Genomic DNA, 9,610 nt, shown 5'->3' with positions numbered 1-9,610 from the left:
TGTTGTGTGGGGAGAAGACATAGGAGATTGTAAACTGCTCCGAGTCTCTGATTCAGAGAGAAGGGTGGGGTATAAATCTGCAGTCTTCTTGTTGTCGAAGGATGCTCAGCTTGGAACCTCCAACATTCTGCATTTGGCTCCATCCCAAGGCAACAATTTTGTGAGCACCCCTTACCAGTCCTCAGAGTTCCAAAAGTACCCATTTCAACAAGCTGGGAGGGGGGGCGGCTTTTATGAGTTATTTCCATGGGCACTGCTGAGTTATGATTGTCATTTGGGTTGGGATAGCAGATCATGTCGAAACCTTCCACAGAATGTTCACTAGCTTGCTCTTTGATCACTGCCTGCTGTTTAATAATGTTGTTTTGAAATATGAATTTTTTTTGTGCCTTAGGAGCTTAGAAGATTACTATAATTCTGGCTTTACGTGCCCTATTGTGGGCATATGACTGCAATTAAGATTGTTTTGACAGTTAGTGGATTTCCTTTGTTGAAGTAACACACAAAAGATCCTTTTGCTTTCCATTAATCTTCAGAGGCTCATCCTTTCCCACAGGTTCCTGAAGCCATAAAAGATTGCATTTGGACGACAAAAGATAGAATATTCCTAATCAAGTCTCAGAAATGAAACCACACATTTGCAGTCCCCTAAGTAACTTCAGTTAGATCCTAGTGATTTTTTTTTCATGGGATCTGATAGCATTAATGATAATCCCCAACATCACATGTCAGATAAAAGGCAGGGGCAATATACAAATTCCTTCCTCGCCGTGGAATTTGAAATGCAGAAATAACTTAAGTATACATTTGTAGAATAATTCTCTTCCTGCCCAAATGTACTGCCTGCCACACAAAACTACTTTTCTATCCTGATAACAGTAGTTATTTTCAACAGGACTATCATAGGATTGAATTAGATGGGAAGTAAGTGTTATTTATTTTTAGAAACATGTGTTGCACATGAGAATAAACTCTCTTGTATGGGGGTTGTTTCCTACAACAGAACTCTATTGAGTGGAGGCTGGAGTCACTTCCCAACTCTAGTCTCATGCAATGTGTAAGCAAAGCCAATTCTACTAAAGCTGGTTATCTGATAAAGCTGTTTTTAACTGATTCATCACCAACACAGCTTCATATGCTGTTAAGATTAGCCAGATCTGCAATCTAGATACCTTCAATTGTGAGAGAGGAAAACCCTCCTGTTATAGCGGCCAGGTTTACTGACCTTCGGAACCACAAATGATAATATTTTTAAAAAGTTCAACAGCTGCAAGACATATATAGCCTATATCAGGAGGGCACTTTTATAATGGGGACAGGGTTGTTGTTTATTGCACTCATAATTGTTTGCAGTAATTGGCCTGTACTGCATGTGTTTCTAATTTTGCTGTATTGCTTCATGATAAGCATTGTGCTCTTTTTCCTTTGTTTTTTTTTAATGTTTTGATCTGCCTTGTAGTCTGCAAGAAAGGTGATCTATAACTACAGTTGGGGTTTTTTTGCTAACACACTGCTGTATAAAATATTAAGATCATACTTATGTCCAGGGCTTTCTTTGAGCAGGAATGCAGTTCCGGCTGGCTTGGCATTGGGGTTGTGACCTAATATGCAAATGAGTTCTGCTGGGCTTTTTCTAAAAAAAAAGCCCAGCTTATATCATGACTAATTCATCAAAATACCAACCTATTACACAATACAATTTTATAATTAATAGCTTAATGAGTTATCATCTATAAAAGATGGAGGGAGTGGAGAATGTGTGTTTTTCCTATTTCACAGGCAGTGGTGGCTGCAAGCTTACTACCAGAAAGAGGAACAGAAGGATAGGATGAGCTCTTCCTTCTCTGAAAATAAGCCAGCTGGGTGAACAAGAAATGCAAATAAAAATTGGTAAAGGAAACATCTGGTAGGGAATTCTGCTTTTTATTTCTGTTTTTTTCCACTTAGGGCTGTAACTGGCAATGGTAAATAATCAGGAGAGCAGAGTTAGGCAAACAAAGGCTAGCGCTTCTGCTATTCTTGTTACACTTCTCCACACATCTCCTTTTTGCAGGCTTACAAGAATTAAAAAGTGTTTTCTAAATCAGTCGCTAAGCTGGTTGGTTTTGTCAGAACATGGTACGTGTGTACAGACTAGACACAAGTCAGTATTCTAACTTGAACTGTTCCAGTCCAAGGCATACAGCACTCCCAGAACTGATCCAGTAATCCAAAGTATAGGCAGAAATGCACAGGAGACGAAGTACTCTACCTGCAAGTTACTTTTATTACCCTAACAAAGTACAGATTCAACAACTAAAGTCTGGAAAGAAAGTAAAGCAAAAAATCTCATAAACCAAACCTGTCGTGGAGAGGACGGATCTAGTATCTTACAAGTAGAAGACAGTGGGACAACTATCTACAAAGCAAGAGGACATCTGTTGCCTGTCTTATTCCTCTGAACTTATATGCTTATGGAGAAAAAAAACAATTCAATGGAAATAAACAATAATGGAAGAAAAAACAGGCACTTGAGTGTCACAGAAGCAGCAAGTGTGTTGGCAGCAGGCTGCAGTTTTCCTATCAAAGAGCAGCATGCGGTTCCTGAACTAGTTTGGCCATTTCAACACCATCACCTCACCCTAGTTCCAGTGCTGTGATCCTTCCCCAGTAAATTATCAAACAGTTATTAATGCTGGACCTTTGATCTTTCAGTTGTGGTATCTACTCTTTGTCCATGAGCCCTTCTTCTTTGCAGAAAGCTTATTTTTTCACACAAGCACCATGAAATTGTGCTTTGGGGAGGGTTCTGAGCAGCAGGACCACAGATTCACCACAGATGACACCTATCTATTGGGCCCTCGGTGTTGTGAATGCAGCGGCAGTCCGGCCTTCTTGATCGAACCACTTCTAGTAAACAAGTGGTTGTCTGCAGGCTGGTTTTGTTCTGCCAGGGGATTCAAACTGTTGTCTTCAGGAGCCTTGCAGCTTATGCAGTTGCTAGCATCCTCATCTGCTGCAATGTGGATATCAGCTCTGCAAAGTACAGTCACTATCTGCCTGTCCTGTTGTGTACGGTTTGGATTCCTATTCTTCCTATGGATACAAGTATGTGTGTCTTTTATTATTTATTTATCTACCCTAAGGGCATAAGAAAGGTTAAAACATTGACTAAGGGGTGACATGATAGAGGTTTACAAGATTATGCATGGGATAGAGAAGGTAGAGAAATAAGTACTTTTCTCCCTTTCTCACAATACGAGAACTCATGGGCATTCAATGAAATTGCTGAGCAGTCGGTTAGAACTGATAAAAGGAAGTACTTCTTCACGCAAAGGGTGATTAACACATGGAATTCACTGCCACAGAAGGTGGCGGTGGCTGCAAGCATAGACAGTTTCAAGAGGGGATAGAATAAACGTATTGTGAAGAGGCCCATCAGTGGCTATTAGCCATAGCATATTGTTGGAACTCTCTGTCTGGGGGCAGTGATGCTCTGTATTCTTGGTGTTTGGGGGGCATAGTGGGAGGGCTTCTAGTGTCCTGGCCCTACTGATGGACCTCCTGATGGTGCCTGGGGTTTTTTGGCCACTGTGTGACACACAATGTTGGACTGGATAGGCCATTGGCCTGATCCAATGTGGCTTCTCTTATATTCTTATAACATAATCTGTCTTGTTGAGACTTGATGCAGAATTAGAAAGCAATGCAATAAATACCAGTGCAACCCACAGTGCAACAAAACTAACTACAAAATTAGAAAACAACAAAATAAAAAATATATCCAATAAACAATACAAAGAATGATACTAAAGTTACAATTATGTTCCTTTTATAAAGGAACCCTCTTAAATAATACAGAACATTTCCATTCCCTAATTTATCCACCCTAACCTCATGGATGGTGATAGAGTTTCCAGGATGCTATGGGTATATTTGTCAGAGATGCTACAATGGTTTTGTTTTCATCATATATTGTGGTGACACCTCTGCTTTTGGTTGAGTGAAAGGGTGTGATTAATTCAGCTAATACTATCTCCAGTGAAGCAGGCAAAGCAAGATCAAAGGACTGACCTGCCCATTAACTATTGTTTCAAAATGAGATTTGTTTTGATGAACTTTGGACTGGGGCCATAAAATTAATAGAAAGTCCAGAAAACAAGTTTGTAAACAAATAATTAAACATCAAGAGCCAGTCAAATAAAAAAAAGTTAAGTAAACACAAAACTTCTTTTAATAGCATTTTATATTGCACAGATCAAAGTTTATATGAATTGTTTCAGTCCACAAGAACACACTGTTTTGTAGATAACCTGGAATTATCCAGAAAGCATCTAAATCAATGTTTATACACAGGAAGGTTTCCATGTAGATAGATCCAAGTGGGCAGTGGTGTTGGTCTGAAGCAGTAGAACAAAGTAGGAGTCAAGTTGCACCTTTAAAACCAAAGAAGTTTTATTCAGAATGTAAGCTTTTGTGTAAGGTTTCCCAGTTTCGGTTCCACTTCTGTGGAATAAGCTTTTCATCTCCCCCCTCCACACCTGAGAAAGCTTGCCTTAAAAACCACTGGGATCTGCAATAGCCTATGAACAAATATTCAGTGCACTGTTGGACTCCAGTGGTTCTTTGTTATATTTTGTATCTGCATCTTTGTTTCCTTTCTATCAACCCTGAGGGCATAATCTACTAGGAACACTTCATGCACAGCAAAATTAATTACTGTGTTCTGAGGCATTTCAATGATGCTTGCTCAGCAGCTAGTCTATGAATTGTGCCAAGAGTTGGAAAACTATAAAATATTAGCTACCATTAGATGCCACCAAATATATTACAAATGCCCACTTCATGTATCAGATAGAAGTTGCAGGTAAAATATGTAATGACACAGAGAGTGGAGCTAAAATGCCCTCTATCTTTTTCTAGTTGGGATAGGAGATAATGAATACTAAATCAGTCTGGTAGGCCCTTGCCTTCAGTCCCAGCCACTCAGAAGTGGGAAGTTAATTGCCTTGAATGATCAAATCAGATCCCCAAAGTCTAAGCTGTACCTCCTTGTCAAAGATTTCAGGTTTTCACGGCTGGTAACATCATTAGGGTTTGTAGAATCTTTCGGGCTCAAGTGCCGTGTTCTACTGGAGAAAGTTTTTCTTCCAGACGTTTCGTTCTCGGCTGCCGAGAACATCCTCAGTGGCGTTGCAGCCGGAGCAGGCACTCTGACCTTCTTGGCTGCTGTGCATTGAGTGAGGCCAGGGCTGCTGGAGAGCTGCTATTTCTAGGCTGGATTCAGAACCTGGTAATACCATCCTCTTTGAGTTCAAGGATTATCTCAGGTTTGGCAGATTCAGGGGTCAGATTATAACTGATTCAGTAGATATCTGAGGAGACTCTAACAGAAAGATCCAGGACTCAGGTACAACACCTCTTAAAAACAGTTTAATTTAATTTATGTTTATTTAATGCACTAAAGTTGCAACACTGTACTTTCATTTATTCACTTCATTTATACCTTGCCTTTCTCCTCAATGGGGACATAAAAGCAGCTTAAATTGTTCTCCTCTTATCCATTTTATCCTCACAACAACCCTATGGCCCAAGGTCACACAGCAAGCTTCCATGGAAGAGTGGGGATTTGAACCTGGATCTCCTAGATTCTAGTCTGGTCCTCTGACCACTGTATCATAAGAACATAAGAGAAGCCATGTTGGATCGGGCCAATGGCCCATCCAGTCCAACACTTCTGTGTCACACAGTGGCCAAAAAACCCAAGTGCCATCAGGAGGTCCACCAGTAGGGCCAGGAAGACATTAGAAGCCTTCCCACTGTGTCCCTCCCAAGCACCAAGAATACAGAGCATCACTGCCCCAGACAGAAAGTTCCAACAATATGCTGTCTCATGCCAGCTCCCTGTATTTAAGGTGAACTAATATTACTCATGTTGATAGGAGCTTCAAAGCCTTCCTGTTCCAGCTTCTGTCCTTCTTTTTTTCACTCACAGGAGACTGTCAACAAAGTCCTGCATTCCTCATGCACTGAGAACCTAGAGGTTTTTCTTGAGCGATAAGCTTTAATTCTGTCGGATCCAGCACACAAAACATTTCCACAAAGGAAGTACCTTTGTTTGACAGGGGAGGGGGGGATCCACTAGATGTCCAGGTTAATTGAACCAGGTGTTTATACACGAATGGCAGCCTGTTTGCAGTGACCAAGGTTATATGATCTGACAAAGAATTTTTGAAATATTAACTTCGACATGGTCTTCCACCTTTTCGTTTACATTGGCAAACAATAGGTCACTTCAAAAAGTTACTTATTTCAGCATTTATATCCTCCAGCCTCCTACATTCCAGGTGGATAGTAATTGCACTTAAACATATTAAAATGTTCAGAATTTTGAAGAGTTCACAGAAGTGAAGGTGCCAGATCATTCCCAAGAGAAGCAGGCAGCAATACTTTGCCAGGCCAGTCAGGTGTTCCTGGCAAGTGAGGCCTAGAATAAGGCACAGCTTCAGTACACACCATCAATCAGTACACATAGTACTATAACAAGACCTATTTAATATGTACAACTGGAGCATGGTGAACCTGCCAATTAACATACTATGGGCATGGCTTTAAATGTGTCTCCTTTTTGTTTATGAATGTACCCAGATGATAAATTAATGGGAAAATTCAAGTCTACGGAACGGAGCTTGAATCCAGTTAAAATAAGATCCAGTGGCATACTCAAGAGGTTAATTTAACAAACTCAAATGATTCCCCATGGGGCAGTGGATTTTCAGACCAGGGCCCTCATGGGCCCCCTTAACATACCAAACTCTCTAAATTTGGTTTCTGGCTCCCTGCGGATTGATGGAAACTCTGGGTTGCCAACCTCCAGGTAGTAGCTGGACATCTGGAGTCCTGGGACTGCAACTGATCTCCAGGCAACAGAGATCAGTTCACCTGGAGAAAACAGCCACCTGGGAAGTTAGGCTTTGTCGTTGTAGTCCTTCACTGCTACAAGCCCAGGGCCGGATTTAGGGGGGAGCAGAAGGGTTGTTTTGCCCCCAGCGCCAAGAAAGGAGGGCTGCATAAGCGCAGCAAGGCATGTGACATGGGGAAGGGGAAACTTCACTGCGCTGCCACCCATCCTGCTGTCTGTGGCGCCCCCCGGGACCCGCACCTCTACCGCCGGCCCGCGCAGCACAGACCACCGACCGACCGCTCTTTTCCCGCCGCAGCTGCTCCCACCCGCCACACCTAGCGCTCCCTCTGAGCGCAGGCGCGCTGCATGCCCCACCCCCTAGTCCTTTTGCCGCCAGTGCCGAAGAGGGAGCGAGGAGGCTTGGAGCACGTGCGTGGCCTCCCTCTCCCCCTATTAGTGTTGCCTTTTCTGGCCAGCAACACCAAACACAACTGTATTGGTAAGCAGCAGGGTGGGGGAAAGTTGGCTGGCTTGACTGGGCTACAGGGGCTGGGGGCTCTGAGCGTTGGTCTGAGGCGACAGGGCATGAGCAGCAGGAGAGGCGGAGGGGCCGGGAAGTGGTGGTGAAAGGAGCAGCCAGGTTTAGGGCTGGATGTGTGTGAGAAAAAAAAGGCAAGAGAGTCGGAAGTTTTGGTTAAAAAAAAAAAAAAGCTGGCAGAGGACTTGGGACTTTTATCCCTCTGCCACCCGCGGCCTTAAATACACCCCCCCCCCCCAAATCAAGGCAGGAACCCCTTAGGCATCTCTCTGTTTTAGGCGTCAGTAGTAAGAGGAAGAAGAATGAGACGCCACTTCCCTCCCTCCCTTTTTGCCTCTTGAAGGTTTTTTTTTTTAATGCGTCTTTAGGTTTCTCATCGCCCCCCTCCCCCCCCGCCGGTTCTTGCCTTTTTGTTTGCAGCCTTGCAGGGATGTTTGGATGGTAAGAAACCAACCGGGCTGTCACTTCTTTCTTTGGTCACTTATTAGGGTAAACAATCTCCCCCTCCCCACCATCTCTAGTTGAAATGTTGAACTTGAATGATCTCTCCCCCCTCCCTTTTTTTAATATTCTCTCTATGCAGAATAATTCTGATTTTCCTAGTCTGGAACTTCCTGAAGTCTCCATTTCCATAGGGAAAGCCAGGTAGCAAACAGAACAGAGTATTGTTGTGGAGCTTTGTCTTTCGCTCTCCCACAAGTCAGTTCCAGCCAAGCCTCTCAAAACACCAGGGTATTCTCAAATGTATGTATTATTTTAAACTGTTGTCAGTTCCCTCCCTCCCTCCATCTGTCCATCTATCTAATCTGGCTAGTTTGGTGTAGTGGTTAAGTGTGTGGACTCCTCCACTTGCACCTGCTGGAATGGCCTTGGGTTAGCCATAGCTATCGGAGGACTTGTCCTTGAAAGGGCAGCTGCTGTGGGAGCCCTCTCAGCCCCACCCACCTCACCGGGTGTCTGTTGTGGGGGGGAGAAGACATAGGAGATTGTAAGCCCCTCTGAGTCAGGGAGAATGGCGGGGTATAAATCTGCAGTTGTTCTTGTTGTTGTTGAGTACTACATATAATGATGTTGATTACTTGTTGTATGGTGCTCTACATTTATATTGGGATGAGTTCAAATACCAATGCTGTTATATTGGGATGGCGGAATAGTGGTTGTCTCCCCATCAGACACAGCAGCCCCGTGGTGCAGAGTGGTAAAGCAGCAGTACTGCAGTACTGTGGTCTGAACTCTCTGCTCATGACCTGAGTTTGATTCCGGCGGAAGCTGAATTTAGGTAGCCAGCCCAAGGTTGACTCATCCTTCCGAGGTCGGTAAAATGAGTACCCAGCTTGCTGGGGGGAAAGTGTAAAAGACTGGGGAAGGCAATGGCAAACCACCCCGTAAAAAGCCTGCTGTGAAAGTGTTGTGAAAGCAACTTCACCCCAGAGTCAGAAACGACTGGTGCTTGCACAGGGGACCTTTCCTTTCCCCATCAGACATTAAATGCCAGCCTAAACAATTCTGGCTTGCAGGCCCTGCCGAATTGTGGCAAGTCCTGCAGGGCCCTGACGTTTTTGGGGAGAGCATTCTACAAGGCAGGGGCTGCCACCAAAAAGGCTCTAGCTCTGGTGGTGATCAGCCGAGCTTCTTTTGGCCCAGAGATCCTAAGAAGATTTTGTGAACTTGATCGGAGTGCTCTCTGGGACTCATATGGAGAAAGGCAGCCCCGGAGGTAGGCAGGTCCCAGGCCATATAAGGAATACTTAGCTAATGATGGATAGGATAATGTAGAAGTGTTATTATTAACTATTCATAGAAGTCAACACAATTCATTCTGCTGTTTAAAAGAGTTATTAGATATCTATATTAAAAACATTGATGGTGTGTCTGTGTGTGTGTGTGTGTGTGTGTGTATATATATATATATATATATATATATATATATATATATATATATATATATATATATATATATATATGGGGGCACCATTTTTTACTTTTGCCCCCCCTCAAAAATATGTGGATTTGGCCCTGTCCAAGCCACGCCCTCCTCAGGCTCCATCCCCAAAATCTCCAGGTATTTTCCAACCTGGAATTTGCAACCCTTTAGGGGCGATTGCTCCCCCCTCCCTCCCAGCATGGAGATTTAAGATTAAATTAAGATCTTTATAACATACAAAGGACTGCACAAGTACCTTGTACAG

At 43.2% G+C, this 9,610-nt stretch overlaps 1 protein-coding gene across 1 annotated transcript in view; it reads left to right on the top strand.

Moving 5' to 3' along the window:
- The first annotated feature begins 7,269 nt into the window (after positions 1-7,269).
- SLC24A4 (solute carrier family 24 member 4) overlaps positions 7,270-9,610 on the top strand; it is a 175,935-nt gene continuing 173,594 nt past the window's right edge. The window contains exon 1 of the mRNA XM_060262702.1: positions 7,270-7,382. The gene's annotated coding sequence lies outside the window, so the exon portion shown is untranslated. The remainder of the gene's footprint in view (positions 7,383-9,610) is intronic.

The sequence above is a fragment of the Heteronotia binoei genome, chromosome 21 (assembly GCF_032191835.1).
Source record: "Heteronotia binoei isolate CCM8104 ecotype False Entrance Well chromosome 21, APGP_CSIRO_Hbin_v1, whole genome shotgun sequence".
Classification (NCBI taxonomy): domain Eukaryota; kingdom Metazoa; phylum Chordata; class Lepidosauria; order Squamata; family Gekkonidae; genus Heteronotia; species Heteronotia binoei.
This window is presented reverse-complemented; position numbering and strand designations above follow the sequence as displayed.